A 20,796-nucleotide genomic window follows, 5' to 3' on the forward strand; every position below is an offset into this window, starting at 1 on the left:
TAGGAGCGGTGTTATCTCAGAGGGCTAAAGATGGCCATTTACACCCTTGCAGTTTCTTCTCCCGGAAGTTCTCCCCAGCTGAGCGCAACTATGCCATTGGCGACCAGGAGTTGCTAGCCATCAAGCTCGCTCTAGAAGAGTGGAGGTATCTGTTGGAGGGAGCTTCTCATTCAATCACCATACTTACAGACCACAAGAACCTTTTATACCTGAAGGGCGCACAATGTCTCAACCCTCGTCAGGCCAGATGGGCACTTTTCTTTTCCAGGTTCGACTTTAAACTCCAGTTCTGTCCGGGCTCTCAGAATCGCAAGGCCGATGCCCTTTCCCGCTCATGGGAGCAAGAAAATGAGTCAGAGTCTTCAGACAAGCATCCTATTATAAATCCGTTGGCATTCTCCACGGTAGGGATGGACTCTACGCCCCCATCAGGGAAAAGTTTTGTGAAGCCGATGCTAAGGAAGAAGCTCATGCTAAGGAAGAAGCTCATGCATTGGGCCCATGCTTCCCGTTTTGCCGGACATACAGGTATCCAAAAAACCCTGGAGTTTATCTCTAGGTCCTATTGGTGGCCAACTCTGAAAAAGGACGTCTTGGAGTTTATTGCATCTTGCCCAAAGTGTGCCCAACATAAAGTATCCCGCCAGTCGCCTGCGGGGCAACTGGTTCCACTATCCGTTCCCCGTCGACCATGGACCCACTTGTCGATGGATTTCATTACAGACTTACCCATGTGCAACAAGTTCAATACCATCTGGGTGGTAGTTGACCGGTTCACCAAGATGGCACACTTCATTCCTCTCACCGGTCTTCCGTCAGCTTCCAAGTTGGCTCAAGTATTCATACAAGAGATCTTCCGACTCCACGGTCTTCCTGAAGAAATTATCTCAGATCGAGGAGTTCAATTCACAGCCAAATTCTGGCGAAGTTTATGTCAAGTCCTCCAAGTCAAGCTAAAGTTTTCCACGGCTTACCATCCTCAGACCAATGGTCAAACCGAGAGGGTGAATCAGGACTTGGAGGCCTTCCTCCGCATCTATGTGTCCTCCTCTCAAGATGACTGGGTTCAATTACTTCCCTGGGCCGAGTTCTGTCATAACAACCAGTATCATTCTTCATCTGCTTCAACACCATTCTTCACTAACTTTGGATTCCACCCTAAAGTCCCTGAGTTCCAACCGCTTCCAGCAACTTCTGTTCCCGCAGTGGATATCACCTTGCAGCAATTTGCCAATATCTGGAAGAGCGTACGATCAGCTCTGCTCAAGGCATCGTTCAGGTACAAGAAGTTTGCGGATAAGAAGCGTCGAGCAGTTCCTGCTCTCAAGGTGGGTGATCGGGTATGGTTATCAACGAAGAATTTGAGGTTAAGAGTTCCCAGTATGAAGTTTGCACCTCGCTATATCGGTCCTTTCAAGATTGAACAAGTCATCAATCCTGTTGCTTACAGACTCCAGTTGCCTCCCTTCTTAAAAATACCCAGGACATTCCATGTTTCCCTGTTGAAACCGCTGATCTTGAATCGGTTTCATTCCTCACTTCCTCCAACTCCGAAAGTCCAAACTCAACGAGGCGTTGAGTATGAAGTGGCCAAGATCCTGGACTCACGTCACCGTTACGGTCAACTACAGTATCTTATTGACTGGAAGGGTTACGGCCCTGAGGAACGTTCATGGACCAATGCTTCTGATGTCCATGCTCCTGCCTTGGTCCGGAGATTCCATTCCAAGTTTCCTCAAAAGCCAAAGAAGTGTCCTGGGGCCACTCCTAAAGGGGGGGGTGCTGTCACGATCCGGGTATCTGGACGCCATTTCTTACCCATCAGATGCCTCCTAAGGCTGGCTCAGCGCTCCAGGACCGGATCCCATCTGTTATCCTAATGTTCACATTCCTGCATCCTCTCCTGTCTCTCTGAGACGCTGTCACAGTAACGCCTTATTACATCTGGCATGGCGTCTCCCGCGGCCTCCGCCACCGTCCCTGAGCTTCTGCATGCAGAGTGTCAGAGTGGCGATTACGTCAGCCGCGGCCTCCGCTGTGTCCGCGTGGTTGGATGTGCACTTGTCAGCCTGGCGTCTCCTGTCTCCAGTGGCCGGCGCCGCCATTACTGTTTTCATTACCACATGGATTACAAACCAAACTTCCCTCCAAGTGTCTGCATGGGCGCAGCCATCTTGGATTCTGTCAGCTGATCATTTCCTCCAATCTGTTGTCAGTATTGTTAATCTGCATAATTGCCTAGCCAATCCCTTCCTTGCTGCAGGTATAAATACACTGTGCCTGAGCAAGGAAGGCGTCAGTGCTTTGGTTGTCAAACCTAGTTCCTGTTTGTCTCTCTCCTGTGATTGTCTTCCAGGTTCCAGCTCCTGTCTCAAGACTTCCACCATAGAGACCCGCACCAGCATTCCACCTGCGGTGTAGCCTGACTCTCCAATCCATTGTGGATTCATCTGTTTCCAGCTACAACATTACCTGCTTCCAGCTCAGCTTCCAGCAGAGTACAGCTTCCCTTAAAGGGGCGGTGTCCTTTCTACACTTTACCACTCTCCACCGGTATTATTATTTCTCCGCTCTCAAGTTCTACATTTCAGTTCATATTTCATCGCTCCCAAGTTCATTTATTATTTAACTGGTTCCAGCCAGTATCCACTCCGTGCTAACAACAGTCTGGTTCCAGCCAGTATCCACAGCAGCTGTTTTATCTTCAGCAACCCAGCTTTTCCTGGAACACCAGCTGGCACAATCCTGGGTTATCTCCATTGCTACAGTCGGGCCTGGTAAGGACTTTCCATCTAGAAGATCATAAGAACTATCTCACACTACCAGTGCCCTGTGGCTCCTGCCATCCTGTAGTACCCAGGAACTGTATTTATTCTTTGCTGACTTTTACGTTTTCTTTTACTGCTGCTGTGTTGCGGAGTTGTCATAATAAACATCATTGACTTTTATTCCTGGTTGTCGTGGTCACGCCTTCGGGCAATTCTTCTACATGTCTAGGGGTCTGATACAACCTGCCAGGTTCCATTACACCTCAGCCCATACAACTGAGGCTGCCTCCCGTCAGCTCAGGCCCTCAGTTGTGTCAGTCCCTACAACTTAGGCTGCCTCCCGTCAGCCCAGGCCCTCAGTTGTGACAAAAGGTTTGCAGAACCTTGCACAACGTTGAAATCATTCTCCACTGCGCTTGAGTCAGGTGCATTCCCCCTCCTTTGCCTATATCGTAGGCAGATGTATAGGCTTGAATGGCCTTTTGCTGCTCCTCCATCCTCTGAAGCATATAGAGGGTTGAATTCCACCTCGTTACCACCTCTTGCTTCAGCTGATGGCAGGGCAGATTCAGGAGTGTTTGCTGGTGCTCCAGTCTTCGGCACGCGGTGGCTGAATGTCGAAAGTGGCCCGTAATTCTTCGGGCCACCGACAGCATCTCTTGCATGCCCCTGTCATTTTTTAAATAATTCTGCACCACCAAATTCAATGTATGTGCAAAACATGGGACGTGCTGGACGTTGCCCACATCTAATGCACGCACAATATTGGTGGCGTTGTCCAATGTCACAAATCCCCAGGAGAGTCCAATTGGAGTAAGCCATTCTGCGATGATGTTCCTCAGTTTCCGTAAGAGGTTGTGAGCTGTGTGCCTCTTATGGAAAGCGGTGATACAAAGCGTAGCCTGCCTAGGAATGAGTTGGCATTTGCGAGATGCTGCTACTGGTGCCGCCGCTGCTGTTCTTGCTGCGGGAGGCAATACATCTACCCAGTGGGCTGTCACAGTCATATAGTCCTGAGTCTGCCCTGCTCCACTTGTCCACATGTCCGTGGTTAAGTGGACATTGGGTACAACTGCATTTTTTAGGACACTGGTGACTCTTTTTCTGACGTCTGTGTACATTCTCGGTATCGCCTGCCTAGAGAAGTTGAACCTAGATGGTATTTGGTACTGAGGACACACTACCTCATGAAATTCTCTAATTGCCTGTGAACTAACGGCGGATACCGGACGCACGTCTAACACCAACACAGCTGCCAAGGCCTGAGTTATCCGCTTTGCAACAGGATGACTGCTGTGATATTTCATCTTCCTCGCAAAGGACTGTTGAACAGTCAATTGCTTACTGGAAGTAGTACAAGTGGTCTTCCGACTTCCCCTCTTGGATGAGGATGGACTCCCAGCAGCAACAGCAGCAGAGCCAGGAGCAGTAGACGTTCGACTCAAGGATCCATCGGAGGAATCCCAGTCAGGAGAGGACTCGTCAGACTTGCCAGTGACATGGCCTGCAGAACTATTGGCTTTCCTGTCTAAGGAGGAAATTGACACTGAGGGAGTTGGTAGTGTGGTTTGCAGGAGCTTGGGTACAAGAGGAAGGGATTTAGTTGTCAGTGGACTGATTCTGCTGTCATCCAATGTTTTTGAACTTGTCAATGACTTCTGATGAATGCGCTCCAGGTGACGTATAAGGGAGGATGTTCCTAGGTGGTTAATGTCCTTACCCCTACTTATTACAGCTTGACAAAGGCAACACACGGCTTGACACCTGTTGTCCGCATTTCCTGTCTAAGGAGGATGTTCCTAGGTGGTTGACGTACTTACCCCTACTTATTACAGCTTGACAAAGGCAACACGCGGCTTGACACCTGTTGTCCGCATTTCTGTTAAAATAATTCCACAACGAAGAGGTGATTTTTTTTGTAATTTGACCAGGCATGTCAATGGCCATATTCATCCCACGGACAACAGGTGTCTCCCCGGGTGCCTGACTTAAACAAACCACCTCACCATCAGAATCCTCCTTGTCAATTTCCTCCTCAGCGCCAGCAACACCCATATCTTCATCCTGGAGTACTGCAACAGTGACATCTTCAATTTGACTATCAGGAACTGGACTGTGGGTGCTCCTTCCAGCACTTGCAGGGGGCGTGCAAATGGTGGATGGAGCCGCCTCTTCCCGCCCAGTGTTGGGAAGGTCAGGCATCGCAACCGACACAATTGGACTCTCCTTGGGGATTTGTGATTTAGAAGAACGCACAGTTCTTTGCTGTGCTTTTGCCAGCTTAAGTCTTTACATTTTTCTAGCGGGAGGATGAATGCTTCCATCCTCATGTGAAGCTGAACCACTAGCCATGAACATAGGCCAGGGCCTCAGCCGTTCCTTGCCACTCCGTGTCGTAAATGGCATATTGGCAAGTTTACGCTTCTCCTCAGATGCTTTTAATTAAGATTTTTGGGTCATTTTACTGAACTTTTGTTTTTTGGATTTTACATGCTCTTTACTATGACATTGGGCATCGGCCTTTGCAGACGACGTTGATGGCATTTCATCATCTCGGCCATGACTAGTGGCAGCAGCTTCAGCACGAGGTGGAAGTGGATCTTGATCTTTCCCTATTTTACGCTCCACATTTTTGTTCTCCATTTTTTAATGTGTGGAATTATATGGCAGTAATATATCAATAGCAATGGCCTACTGTACTGTCTGTACTACTACTGCTGGTCACCAAAATGCTGCACTGTCCTACTATATACTGATCACAACAATGCAGCACAGATATGGATACTTGAAGTGATATGGAGCTGCAAGATACAGCAATGGCCTATTGTACTGTACTACTGTATATGTATACTGGTGGTCACCACAATGCTGCACTGTCTTACTATAAACTGCTCACAACAACAATGCAGCACAGATATGGATAGTATACTTGACACATAGCTGAAAGATACAGCAATGGCCTACTGTACTATATGAATACTGTTGGTCACCAAAATGCTGCACTGTCCTACTATATACTGCTCACAACAATACAGCACAGATATGGATAGTATACTTGACACAGAGCTGCAAGATACAGCAATGGCCTACTGTACTGTACTATGGGGGTCATTCCGTTCACTCGTTGCCGATTTTCGCAACGGAGTGAGTAAGGCAAAAATGCGCATGCACATGGTACGCAGTGTGCATGCAGTTAGTATTGTAAACACAAAACTTAGTAGATTTACTCACGTCCAAACGAAGATTTTTCATCGTTGAAGTGATCGGAGTGTGATTGACAGGAAGTGGGTGTTTCTGGGCGTAAACTGGCCGTTTTCTGGGAGCATGCGGAAAAACGCAGGCGTGTCAGGGAAAAACGTGGGAGTGTCTGGAGAAACGGGGGAGTGGCTGGCCGATCGCTGGGCATGTTTGTGACGTCAAACCAGGAACGAAACGGCCTGAGCTGATCGCAATCTGTGAGTAGGTCTGGAGCTACTCAGAAACTAAGATTCTGCTAATCTTTCGTTCGCAATTCTGCTAAGCTAAGATACACTCCCAGAGGGTAGCGGCTTAGCGTGTGCAATGCTGCTAAAAGCAGCTAGCGAGCGAACAACTTGGAATCACCCCCTATATGTATACTACTGGTCACCAAAATGCTGCACTGTCCTACTATATACTGCTCACAACAATGCAGCACAGATATGGATAGTATACTTGACACAGAGCTGCAAGATACAGCAATGGCCTACTGTACTGTACTACTATAATTATATACTGGTGGTCCCCACAATTCAGCACACTGAGCACAGATATGTAGCGTTTTCAGGCAGAGAATGTAGATATTTGCAGCACAATGAGCACAGATATTTGCAGCACACTGAGCACAGATACGGAGCTTTTCAGGGAGAGAACGCAGCCACGTCCTCTCCGTTCAATCTCCAATGCACGAGTGAAAATGGCGGCGACGCGCGTCTCTTTATATAGAATACGAATCTTGCGAGAATCAGACAGCGGGATGATGACGTTCGGGTGCGTTCGGGTTAACCGAGCAAGGCGGGAAGATCCGAGGCTGCCTCGGACCCGTGTGAAATAGGTGAAGTTCGGATCTCAACGAACCGAACCCGCTCTTCTCTAGTAGTTTCCAGTCAAATTGGAACGACACATCGGCCAGATCACTCAGGGGGGGTCATTCCGAGATGATCGCTCGCTAGCTATTTTTTGCAGCGCTGCGATCAAGTCAAAACTTGGCAAAACTGCGCATGTGTATGCACCGCAATGCGCAGGCATGTCGTACGGGTACAAAACAGATCGGTGCTGAGCGATGGATTTAACTAAGAATTCATTCGCACAGCCGATCACAAGGAGATTGACACGCTGAAGTGATCGTAGCGGCTGAGTAAATCCAGAGCTACTCAGAAACTGCACAAAACTTTTTTGTACCGCTCAGCTGCACAAGCGTTCGCACACTTGCAAAGCGAAAATACACTCCCCCATAGGCGGCGACTATCTGATCGCAGCTCTGCAAAAAATAGCTAGTGAGCAAACTCCGAATGACCCCCAGTATGTATAGCCAATCTGTGTGCTCCCGCAGACGCATGCGATATTGTCCGATCGCCCGTGGGTGATATCACATGCAGCGCTGTGCAGTTTAATGCTGTATATACTGATGAACACAGCATTACTGGAGCAGTGTGTACTGTTGATACAGGGGATTATTCAGAGTTGTTAGCAAACCCAAAAAAATAGCAATTGGGCAAAGCAGGTGGGGCAGATGTAACAGAGAGAGTAAGGATGGAGAGACAGACTTACCGGCGAAACGCTTTGTTGCCAACCAATAATTGAGACAAGACCACGTAGCTTGGGCAATAAAATCGGTCACAGCTTTATTTCCATAATACAATCACAACAAAACAATCGCAAAACAAGGAAATGGGAGTAGTGCACACAAAAGGTCTCTCAATGTTGGAACCACCTGGGGCATGGCCAACCCAACCTTGTAGCTACATGATCACGCCCCCTACCATTTGCGTTTTTGCACAGTGGGTAATCAGGTCTGAACTGCACATGCACTGCAATGTGCATGCGCGTCGGACAGCTACAACAGGGATTGCCAGTCAGCGACGGGATGCTGCGAAAGATCCGATCGCACGGGCGTTCGCAAGGAGATTGACAGGAAGAGGACATTTGTGTGTGGCAACTGACCATTTTCAGGGAGTGTCTGGAAAAATGCAGGCATGTCCAACCGTTGGAAGGGAGGGTGTCTGACGTCAAATCCGGTCCCAGACAGGCTGAAGTGATCGCAGCGGCTGAGTCAGTCCTGGGCTGTGCAAAGACTGCACAAAATTAAAATTACATACACAGAATTCAAGCTTACTAAACACACAGGCCCTCATTCCGAGTTGATCGCTCGCTAGCTGCTTTTAGCAGCATTGCACACGCTAAGCCGCCGCCCTCTGGGAGTGTTTCTTAGCTTAGCAGAATTGCGAACGAAAGATTAGCAGAATTGCGAATAGAAATTTCTTAGCAGTTTCTGAGTAGCTCGAGACTTACTCCTACACTGCGATCAGTTCAGTCAGTTTCGTTCCTGGTTTGACGTCACAAACACACCCAGCGTTCGCCCAGACACTCTCCCGTTTCTTCAGACACTCACGCGTTTTTCCCAGAAACGCCAGCGTTTTTCCGCACACTCCCATAAAACGGCAAGGACCCGCCCAGAAACACCCACTTCCTGTCAATCACACTCCGATCACCAGAACGATGAAAAATCTTTGTTAGGCCTTGAGTAAAATACCAATCTTTTGTGTTAATTTACTTGGCGCAGGCGCACTGCGAACATTGCGCATGCGCAGTTTGCGACAAATCGCTCCGTAGCGAAAAAAAAATAACGAGCGAACAACTCGGAATGACCCCCACTGAGCGCTAAAAAATGATGTGATATTACGTCCTTTGAGTTTGAACATGAATACTCTTATGATGAATCTTCTTCCAATGATAAATGTCCGATATGTCGATTCCAATCTGAAAAGTAAAAACAGAAAAAAGCAACCATTGTGTTGTATGTTTTATACAAAAGGTAGGTACTGGTGATAGTAACACAGATGTTGTACTGCAGCGTACCCCACTCACACAAATAATAGTGAATATGTGCACATCATGGTATCTTTATCACAAACGTCCAATCCCGTGCCTATCAACCCTCACGGTTCAGAGGAAAGGTGGATCATAGGTAAACAAATAGCTTACAACAGTGTTTCCCAACCACGGTCCTCAAGGCACACTAACAGTCCTGGTATTAGTGATATCCAGGCTTGAACACAGGTGACTTAATTAGTAGCTCAGTTATTTTGATTTAACCATCTGTGCTGAAGCCTGGATATCACTAAAACCTGCACTGTTGGTGTGCCTTGAGGACCGCGGTTGGGAATGCCTGGCTTACAAGGTGAGAGGCATACCCAGAGGGGTAACTAGGATTTTTGCCCCCCCCCCCAAGGGAAAAAAAAAGAAGAAGAAAGAAGTTGCATAAATAAATTGTGTGCCGCCATAAAAATGGGCGTGGCCACATACCAGAAGGGGCGTGGCCACTGAAAATGGGGCGTGACAACATGACACGCCACCTGTTTCACGTCCCACTGGGAACATTCTTTTCAATTCAACATGCACCTTACCTGTATGATGGTTTCTCACAATATGGAACCTCTGGAGAACTGTATCCTCTGAGGCAGACGGCGTCTTCAGTCGGTATTCACTATTCGTGTAGGAGATCCCATCGTCCAGAAGATGCCTGTTTGTGTAGGAATATTAACAAGGTCAGCATCATGCAACAGCGGTTCAACAAAACTCAACATACTGTCCCCTGTGTCACATCCTGACTGCTGTGTCACATCCTGCGTATCTCAGCCATACCATCTCCCTCTCGTGCCATCTCTCAGTCACACCATCACCACCCTCTGCATCATCTCTCAGCCACACCATCACCTCCTCCTGCGACGTCTCTCAGCACACCATCACCTCCCCCTGCATCGTCATTCAGCACATCACCACCTCCCCCTGCAACGTCTCTCAGCACACCATCACCTCCCTTTGCGACGTCTCTTAGCACATCCCATACCCCTGCGTGGTCATTCAGCACACCATCACCTCTCCCTGCGTCGTCTCTCAGCACACCATCACCACCCTCTGCATCATCTCTCAGCCACACCATCACCTCCTCCTGCGACGTCTCTCAGCACACCATCACCTCCCCCTGCGTCGTCATTCAGCACATCACCACCTCCCCCTGCAACGTCTCTCAGCACACCATCACCTCCCTTTGCGACGTCTCTTAGCACATCCCATACCCCTGCGTGGTCATTCAGCACACCATCACCTCTCCCTGCGTCGTCTCTCAGCACACCATCACCTCCCCCTGCGTCGTCATTCAGCACACCATCATCACCCCCTGCATCATCTCTCAGTCACACCATCACCTCCTCCTGCGACGTCTCTCAGCACACCATCACCTCCCCCTGCGTCATCATTCAGCACGCGCCATCGCACTCTGTGTCTCTGTGTGTGTCCCTTGCGCTGGGAGCCCATGCTGATGCCGTCAGGGAGACTGCACTACACCTGAGCGCCCTGTGCTGGCATTCTGACAGATAGGGCGGGATGTATTAAACTACATTGCCACCAATCGCCACCTACTGCAGCGATGCTAATCGCATATGTACAAACATATGCAATTAACATCGCCCTGCGATGTTGAATGGAGATACTCACACTGCTGGCGGGGAGGGGGCATGGAGACACACTGGTGGGGGGGGGGGATGTAGGGCATAGACACACACACTGGAGGGGGAGGGGGGCATGGATTCACCCACTGCTGGTTGGGGCATGGAGACACACTGGCGGAGGGAGGGGAACATGGAGACACACACACACTGCTGATGGTGGGGAGGGGGGCATGGAGGCACACTGGTGTGGGGAGAGGGACATGGAGACACACACTGGTGGGGGGGACATGGAGACGCTCACTTCTGATGGGGGGGAGGGGGACATGGAGACACACTGCTGCTGATGGTGGGGAGGGGGACATGGAGACACACTGGTCTGGGGAGAGGGACATGGAGACAGACACTGGTGGGGGGGACATGGAGACACACTGCTGATGGGGGAGGGGGACATGGAGACACACTGCTGATGGGGGAGGGGGACATGGAGACACACTGATGATGGGGTGGGGGGACATGGAGACAGACACTGGTGATGGGGGAGGGGGACATGGAGACACACACTGCTGATGGTGTGGGGCGGGGACATGGAGACAGACACTGCTGATGGTGTGGGGAGGGGACATGGAGACACATTGCTGATGGGGGGGAGGGGGACATGGAGACACTGCTGATGGTGGGGAGGGCGACATGGAGACACTGGTGTGGGGAGAGGGACATGGAGACACACACTGGTGGGGGGACATGGAGACAGACACTGGTGATGGAGGGGAGGGGACATGGAGACACACTGCTGATGGGGGGGCATGGAGACACACTGCTGATGGGGGGGTGGAGGACATGAAGACACACACTGCTGATGGGGGGAGGGGGACATGGAGACACACTGCTGATGGGGGAGGGGGACATGGAGACACACACTGCTGATGGGGGGAGGGGGACATGGAGACACACGGCTGATGGGGGGAGGGGGACAAGGAGACACACACTGCTGATGGGGGGAGGGGGACACGGAGACACACACTGCTGATAGGGGGGAGGGGGACATGGATACACTGCTGATGGGGGGAGGGGGACATGGAGACACACACTGCTGATGGGGTGGGAAGGGGGACATGGAGACACACTGGTGATGGGGGGACGGGGACATGGAGACACACACTGCTGATGGGGGAGGGGGACATGGAGACACTGCTGATGGGGGGGAGGGGGACATGGAGACACACTGCTGATGGGGGGAGAGGGACACGGAGACACACACTGCTGATGGGGGGGAGGAGGACATGGAGACACACTGCTGATGGGGAGGAGGGGGACACGGAGACACACACTGCTGATGGGGAGGAGGGGGACATGGAGACACACTGCTGATGATGGGAGGGGGACATGGAGACACACACTGCTGATGGGGTGGGAAGGGGGACATGGAGACACCTGTGATGAGGGGAGGGGGGACATGGAGACACACACATCTGAAGGGGGGAGGGTTACATGGAGACACACTGCTGATGGGGGAGAGGGACACGGAGACACACCCTGCTGATGGGGGGGGGAGGGGGACACGGAGACACACACTGCTGATGGGGACGACGACACGGAGACACACACTGCTGATGGGGGGGAGGGGGGACACGGAGACACACACTGCTGATGGGAGGGATGGGGACACATGGAGACACACTGCTGATGGTGTGGGGAGGGGGACATGGAAACGCACACTGCTGATGGGGGGAGAGGGGGACATGGAGACAGACCCTTGTGATGGGGGGGACACGGAGACGCACACTGCTGATGGGGGGAGGGGGACATGGAGACACACTGCTGATGGGGGGGAAGGGGGACATGGAGACACACTGCTGATGGGGGGGAAGGGGGACATGGAGACACACACTGGGGATGTGGGGGACATGGAGACCCACGCTGCTGATGGGGGGAGGGGCACATGGAGATACACTGCTGATGGGGGGAGGTGGACATGGAGACACACACTGCTGATGGTGTGGGGAAGGGGACACGGAGACACACACTGCTGATGGGGGGAGGGGAACACGGAGACACACACTGCTGATGGGGGGGAGGGGGACACGGAGACACACTGCTGATGGGGGGGAGGGGGACACGGAGACACACACTGCTGATGGGGGAGGGGGACATGGAGACACACACTGCTGATGGGAGGGATGGGGACACATGGAGACACACACTGCTGAAGGTGTGGGGAGGGGGACATGGAAACGCACACTGCTGATGGGGGGGAGAGGGACATGGAAACACACACTGCTGATGGGGGGAGAGGGGGACACGGAGACAGACCCTTGTGATGGGGGGACACGGAGACGCACACTGCTGATGGGGGGAGGGGGACATGGAGACACACACTGCTGATGGGGGGAAGGGGGACACGGAGACACACTGGTGATGTGGGGGACATGGAAACACACACTGCTGATGGGGGGAGGGAGACACGGAGAGACACACTGCTGTGGGGGGAGGGGGACACGGAAAGACACACTGCTGATGGGGGAGGGGGACACGGAGAGACACACTGCTGATTGGGGAGGGGGACACGGAGAGACACACTGCTGATGGGGGAGGGGGACATGGAGACACACTGCTGATGGGGGGAGGGGGACATGGAGACACACACTGGTGGGGGAGAGAGACATGGAGACACATGCAGTTACGGTCACACACACACACACACACACACACACACACACACACACACACGTGCTCTCACCTTTTATGACTTGTAGCCTCCAGCAGCTGCCGGTTGATGCTAGATCCAAGTGGCCTAAGGGACGTTTTATGTCAGGGGGAGGAGCCACAATACTAGGGGGAGGAGCTAGGCCAGCAAGATAGTTCCTCTACTATCCACGCCACCAACCATTACATTTAGTAATCAGGTGGTGAACGAAGGAGAGCGAGCCACCGAGCCCGAAGCGTGACGAGCGAAGTGAGCCCGCGAGGGTACTTTTCGGGTACCCTGTTCGGCCGTAGCTTCTCCCCCTGGTGACGTGTCTTCTCCCCTAGTGACGTCAGAAGGTCCCTTCTTCCACTCCGATTTAGAACCAACCATCACAGAGCAGGCACCCGGCAGCAGCAGCACATTAACGGAGGCGAGCAGGTACGATGGCCTGGCCGGAGGCGCCCCCTTCTGCTGGGCCTGTCACGGCGCCCAGAGCACGTGACCTATTCGACCCCCCCTTAGTTACGAGACTGGGCGTACCCCAAAACTTACAGGAAACAAACAGGTTGCAAGCACATCTAGGTATCTTTGGGGTGTAAATAATTATTACACACAGCGTACCCCGACTCACAATCAAAGGTATAAAGCTGCTCCTATCAAGGTATCTTTGCGCATATAAGGACGTATTCTTTCCTTAGATCCCTTTCCAGAAAAATCACTTGTATCCACAGTTTGTCATAAAAAAGTAACAAATTTATTGGATCATACAGGGATCCTCACAGAAGGCAAAGTCACAATGTAGCATCCAAAAGACAAACAGTATCAATAAAAAAGGTGTCCAATATGCAAAATATATAGGGGTATATGCAATTGCGGTCGAATTCCGGCTGGAATTCAACCGTTTTTGGATTCGACACAATTCGACAGGCTAAACCCTCCCGCCGGGACCCGAATTCGACATATTGAATAAATAACGGATTCGACAGTCCCGCTGTCGAAAAACGGACCGATTGATGAATAGTGGGCGGCCTGGATTCGACTTCATGGACGGCACAAAAGTGTTCAATAAATCCTGAAAAAAATTGCATGAGGTCCCCCCTCCTAAGCATAACCAGCCTCGGGCTCTTTGACCCGGTCCTGGTTGTAAAAATACGGGGGGAAAAATGACAGGGGTTCCACCGTATTTTAACAACCAGCACCGGGCTCTGCGCCTGGTCCTGGTGCCAAAAATACGGGGGACAAAAAACGTAGGGGTTCCCCGTATTTTTAACACCAGCACCGTGCTCCACTAGCCAGAGAGATAATGCCACAGCCGGGGGACACTTATTTTGGTCCCTGCGGCCGTGGCATTAAATCCCCAACTAGTCACCACTGGCCGGGGTACCCTGGAGGAGTGGGGACCCCTTAAATCAAGGGGTCTCCCCCTCCAGCAACCCAAGGGCCAGGGGTGAAGCCCAAGGCTGTCCCCCCCATCCAAGGGCGGCGGATGGGGTGCTGATAGCGTTTTGTGACAAAAAAAGAATATTGTTTTTTGTAGCGGAACTACAAGTCATGCTGTTGGATTTTTGGAATTCCTATAAATTTTAAGCCATTCGGATTCTTGCCATGATGGTCCGAGAGTTTGTAAGGCAAAGATCCATCCATCCATGTGTCGAAACATTTTCTGGACCATCATGGCAAGAATCCGAATGGCTTAAAATTTATAGGAATTCAAAAAATCCAACAGCATTGGAGAGGCGGAAACATCTCAGATCTTCTTAAGAAAAAAGAAACAGAATGGATCTTTGCCTTACAAACCCTCCAACCTTTTGGTCTAAATGTGGACATTGAATTAAATGTATTCTTGAAATAAAAAATAAGAAAAACATACATATATATATATAATTTTATTTTTAATAATTATAGAATTTATATACATATAGAGTGCAATACCTATAGGCATTATTTTTGCCATGTGCATGCCGCTTTTTATCTTTAAACTTCCTGGCAAAGAGACCTTGGAATGTTTTTTTATTAATAAAGTTTTTTACTTTTTAATTAAAAAAAAGGGGATTGTTTTCCTATAAAAAATCAAGTCGGCTAAACCTGCTCCATCCATGACTAAGGGCTTGCAGCCTGAAACGCGTTGGAGGAAGCGCTGATCTTACGGATTCCACCAAACAAAAAAAAGACTCCTTTTTTCTTCATCCAGCACGCTGCTGGTTTCTCTTTAAAGCTGCCTCACAGACCGGGACAGCAATTAGTCTTTAAGTGCCGTACAGCGCACGAGTCGAGCGGCCGGAGAAAGCAGGAAGATGGAGCGGGGGAACCAGCCGGAGGAGGACGGAAGCGGACGGGCTTCAACACCCTGTTAAGGTTGGTAGCATAGGGAAAGTTAGGTGACCGGGACTGTACCTACATCTACCCTCCAATAAACTGCATATTTGGAACCTGAGAATAACATCTGGAGACCGCAGCACATTTTTTAAAAGGGCTGTAAACATTTATCTAACCCCTTTTTTATTTCAGGTATTGCACTACCCCTTACACTTTAACGGTCACAACTTACACACATTTATTACATATATTCTCAAGCGCTTTGTTTCACAATTAAAAAAAAAAAAACGAAAAACCCGGACCACGCACTGAAAGGGGTCCCATGTTTACACATGGGACCCCTTTCCCCGACTGTCGGGAACCCCCATGACTGCTGTCAAAGAGGGTCCCTTCAGCCAATCAGGGAGCGCCACGTAATGGCACTCTCCTGATTGGCTGTGCGCGTCTGAGCTGTCAGTCAGGCGGCGCACTCGAGATACAATGTAGCGCATAGGCGCTCCATTATATCCAATGGTGGGAACTTTGCGGTCTGCGGTAGACCGCGAGGTTGTGGGGGCAACCACAAGAGTGACCCCACTTAACCTCGTGGTCTACCGCAGACCGCAAAGTTCCCACCATTGGATATAATGGAGCGCCTATGCGCTACATTGTATCTTGAGTGCGCCACCTGACTGACAGTTCAGGCATGCACAGCCAATCAGGAGAGTGCCATGACCTGGCGCTCCCCGATTGGCTGAAGGGACCCTCTTTGACAGCAGTCACGGGGGTCCCGCCAGTCGGGGAAAGGCGTACCATGTGTAAACATGGGACCCCTTTCAGTGCGTGGATTCGGGTTCTTCGTTTTTTTTTTTTACCAAGTACATGGATTACAAACAAAGAAGAGGACCAATCTACACAGGATTGTTGAGAGTATAATTTTATTTACAGGTACCCCGTGGATTCTACGTGGAGAAGGATACCGACTCTTCATGTTAACATAGGTAAGTATGTATGTATGTTGGTGTGCATGTATGTAATAAAGTTATACTGTCACGGTGTCTGTGTATTATTTTTATTTGGGCATTTTTTTTGTAGTAGAACTACAGGTACCATCAGGCCCGTCCCCCCCCCCGCGTGCTGGTACTTGTGGTTCTCCAAGTACCAGCTTGTGGGGGAGGCTTGCTGGGACTTGTAGTACTGCTACAAAAGACAATATTCTTTATTTGTCACAAAAGGCTATCAGTCCCCTATCCGCCACCCATGGATGGGGGGGACAGCCTCGGGCTTCACCACTGGCCCTTGGGTGGCTGGAGGGGGGGACCCCTTGATTTAAGGGGTCCCCACTCCTCCAGGGTACCCCGGGCAAGGGGTGACTAGTTGGGGATTTAATGCCACGGCCGCAGGGACCAATATAAAAGTGTCCCCCGGCTGTGGCATTATCTCTCTGGCTAGTGGAGCCCGGTGCTGGTGTTAAAAATATGGGGGAACCTACGTCTTTTGTCCCCCGTATTTTTGGCACCAGGACCAGGCGCAGAGCCCGGTGCTGGTTGTTAAAATACGGGGGAACCCATGTCATTCCCCCCCCCCCCCCCCGTATTTTTACAACCAGGACCGGCTCAAAGAGCCCAAGGCTGGTTTTGCTTAGGAGGGGGGACCCCACGCATTTTTTTTCAGGATTTTTAACCATTTCACACCCCTTCCAACTGAAAAACATGCACTGATCTCTTCATATTATTGTAGTTAGTAAAAAAAAAAATATATATATTCTTTAAAAAAAAACTGATTAAATAATACTTGTGGCTTCTAAATAGACAAACCAAGTAGATAATCCCTTCAAATATAAATAGATATGCTATTAGCAATAAAAAAAGCACCAAAAAATACATGTTTTTAAAAAAATTTATTAGATCACAGAAAATTGAGGCGGAATGAATTTGACTAAATGACTGTTGAAAAGCACTGTTGTCGAATCGACAGCCTTCAATTGAATATACTTTTGTCGAAAAGCCGCATTTTAACATTGCAGACATGTCGAATTGAAAAAATCTCGAATTGCCAAAAGTCGAAAATGAAACGTCAAGTTTTTTGTCGAAAAGTACTGTATTGAATTGTCGAATAAAATGCGACAGGTTTTTTGTGTCGAAAATGACAAGTTTTTCAACATTTTCGGCAATTCGACCGCAAGTGCATATACCCCATAAAGTAAAAAAAAAAAAAAAAAAACAAGATCCAAGTAGTTAAAAACAGCTACTCACACTCCAGGTGTCCGTATCAACGCGTTTCAGTCATGTAACCTTTTTCAAGATGTAATGGAGTGTGCAGGAGCTGGATATACTGTATATAGTGCAAGTAGCCAATTGCATAGGAAACAGGAAATTACATTGCATAACTTTTAAAATGATTTACCCGTGCTCTATTCAGTAATATTACTTTTCAGGTTATATACATACACAGAACATAGTCACAGTAATTCTAATAAAGACAGAAATATTTTTTTTTTACATAGAACAATAATCAAGTGAATTCCATCGCCGAAACAGGTCCATGTACTAAACAGGTCATGTCAGGTTTGTGCAACTCTGCTACACATGCGATCCCACACTTGCACAGCAAAAATACACTCCCCCTGTAGGCAGCGACTATCTGATCGCAGGGCTGCAAAAATCGCTGCTTAGCGATCAGGTCTGAATTACCCCCTTAGTACATATCACACCATGTGTATAAAGCTTGCGATTCCAATGCGCTGTCCCGCGAGGTCAGCATCGCTAGGAAAAATAGACTGTGCAGGCAGGCCAATATTGACTATATCGGAGGTTCATGCCCGCGGCCAGATCGCATATTCAATATCGGCCATAGCCTGCATCGCACTGTGTGTATGCAGCTTTACCTACAGCAGCTACGTGTTGTAGATGGGGATGAGAGAGCAGGTACTATATTACTAAGTCCCTCTCCCTTTTCAACTTTAGATTGTTCCCAATTACTAATTTCTCTTACGTCCTAGAGGATGCTGGGGTCCACATTAGTACCATGGGGTATAGATGGGTCCACCAGGAGCCATTGGCACTTTAAGAGTTTGAGAGTGCGGCGCTGTGAGGGGCGCCCTGAGCCAGCGCCTGATCCCTGCACTGGTCAGCAAGCCTGTCGGGGTCCGTGGATCTCAGCCAGCATTTACCTCAGGCCAGTATAATCCTTGTGAAGAGTGGGAAGGCAGCGCCATTTTGGGGGCGGAGCTTCTCCTCAGAGCGGACCCAGCAGCGTTCATTTTCCTGCCTGCACAGCGCTGTCCAGGAAGAGCAAGTCCCTCCACAGCAACTCCAGGTATCTCTCACGGTACTAGGGGGTTGTAGAAGGGGGAGGGGAGGCTGCATAAAGACTGTGTAACCTATTAAGGTGCACAGTCAGCGCTGGTAGGGGGTCTCCCTTTACCTTAAAAGCGCTGTGTGTGGATTGGCTCCAATCTCTGTGTCTCTCTTGCCATTCTTGGGGGTGAAACTCTGTCTGTCCGTGTGTGTGTGTGTGTGTGTGTGTGTGTGTGTGTGGAGTGTCTGTGGTCTCCATTAAGCTATGTCCAGGGACTCTGTGCCATATGCTGCAGAGGGTATGCCCTCTCAGGATGATCCCATTCCATGTAATCAGAATTGCACTGGTTTAGCACATATACCAGCAAGGGAGCCGGAGTGGTTATCCTCTATCAAAATAGGGTTGCACAAAATGAATCTGCAACTCAGGCTTTACAGAACTCTATGGCAGTAAGTCCCCCCCCCCCCCCGCTGTATATTCACAAAAACGTGCTCTTGCACAGATCATGCAAGACGACATGGATACCGACTCTGACACTGCGGAAGGTGACGGGGATGTGTTGCGGGGGGCAGATATCTTGCAAGAGGGGTGCAGATGATGATAGAGCCCATTAGGGATGTGTTGAATATTGCCGATACACCACCCGAGCAGGTTGAGGAGGCTTACTTCACGGAAAATAAGAAAGCCTCGCTAACCTTCCCTGCGTCAAAAGAATTAAATGCTATTTTTGAAAGGGCTTGGGAAATCCCTGAGAAAAAATTCCAGATCCCTAAAAGGGTCCAGGTGGCGTTTTCCTTTCCCTGAGGTGGATAGAAAAAAATGGGAAAACCCACCCATTGTTGACTCGTCAGTATCCAGACTCTCAAAAATGGTGGTTTTACCTGTTCCAGGATCTACTGCCTTGAAAGAGCCGGCTGTTCGTAAAATTGATAATACGCTCAAATCCATGTACACGGCTTCAGGGGCTATACTACAGTGCTTGGATTAACAAAGCTATAGTAAAGTGGTCAGGCACTTTACTTGAAGATTTGGATACTATGGATAAGTGGGATGTTGAATTGTTTTTGCGTCACATTCAGGATTCGGCAGGATTTCTGGTGGAATCCATGAAAGACCTGGGTTCCATGGCTGCAAGAATTTCTTCCATGTCTGTCTCCGCTCGTCGAGGACTGTGGCTGAGTCAGTGGTCTGTCGACATGGAATCCAGGAGAAGTGTGGAGACCCTACCCTACACAGGTCAGGCTCTCTTTGGGGAAGCGCTAGATGCGTAGATCACCAGGGTTACAGCGGGTAAGTCACCTTTTCTTCCCTCAGCTACACCTGCTCAGAAGAAAGCCTTTTCTTCAACTGCATCACAGCCCTTTCGGGCTGCCAAACCCAGAAAGGCCAGGCCGTCCAACACCTTCTTTCGGGGAGGTCGGCCCAAGTCCAAGAAACCTGCTGCTGCAGTTTCCCAGGAACAGAAACCTGCTTCAGGTACACCAAAGTCCTCCACATGACGGTGGACTGCACGCCCCAGAGGTGGGGCCGGTGGGAGCGAGACTCGGGCATTTCAGTCATGATAGTGTCCCAGGTGTACAGGCTAGAATTTCAAGCTCTGCTGGCAGACAGGACTGTCCTGCAAGAAGCCGTCCAGAAGTTTGTGTTTGTGGAGGCACAGGTCATTGTGCCAGTACCACCTCATATGCAAAACAAATGTTACTATTCGAACCTTTTCGTGGTACTGAAACTGGATGGTTCGGTCAGGCCCATTCTGAACCTAAAATCGCTGAACCCCTTTCTAAAGGAGTTCAAGTTCAAAATGGAGTCTCTAAGGGCGGTGATATCAGGTCTGGAAGAGGGGGAATTCCTGGAATCCCTGGATATCAAGGATGCATACCTCCACATTTCGAATTGGCTGCCACATCAGGCTTATCTCCGCTTTGCATTGTTCGACTGTCATTTCCAGTTCCAGTCCCTGCTATTCGGCCTCTCCACAGCACCAAGGGTATTAACCAAGGTGATGGCGGAGATAATGGTTCTCCTCCGCAAGCAGGGGGTGAACATCATTCCATATATG

At 49.8% G+C, this 20,796-nt stretch overlaps 1 long non-coding RNA gene across 1 annotated transcript in view; it reads right to left on the reverse strand.

The window, feature by feature from the left end:
- Positions 1-7,628: 7,628 nt before the first annotated feature.
- The window catches only part of LOC135051351 (uncharacterized), a 114,688-nt gene continuing 101,520 nt past the window's right edge, over positions 7,629-20,796 (reverse strand). Inside the window, exons 2-3 of the long non-coding RNA XR_010242205.1 lie at positions 9,413-9,528; positions 7,629-8,765 (exon numbers count right to left, since the gene is read on the reverse strand). This is a non-coding gene — a long non-coding RNA (uncharacterized LOC135051351). The remainder of the gene's footprint in view (positions 8,766-9,412; positions 9,529-20,796) is intronic.

This window comes from Pseudophryne corroboree, chromosome 1 (assembly GCF_028390025.1).
Source record: "Pseudophryne corroboree isolate aPseCor3 chromosome 1, aPseCor3.hap2, whole genome shotgun sequence".
In the NCBI taxonomy this organism is placed as follows: domain Eukaryota; kingdom Metazoa; phylum Chordata; class Amphibia; order Anura; family Myobatrachidae; genus Pseudophryne; species Pseudophryne corroboree.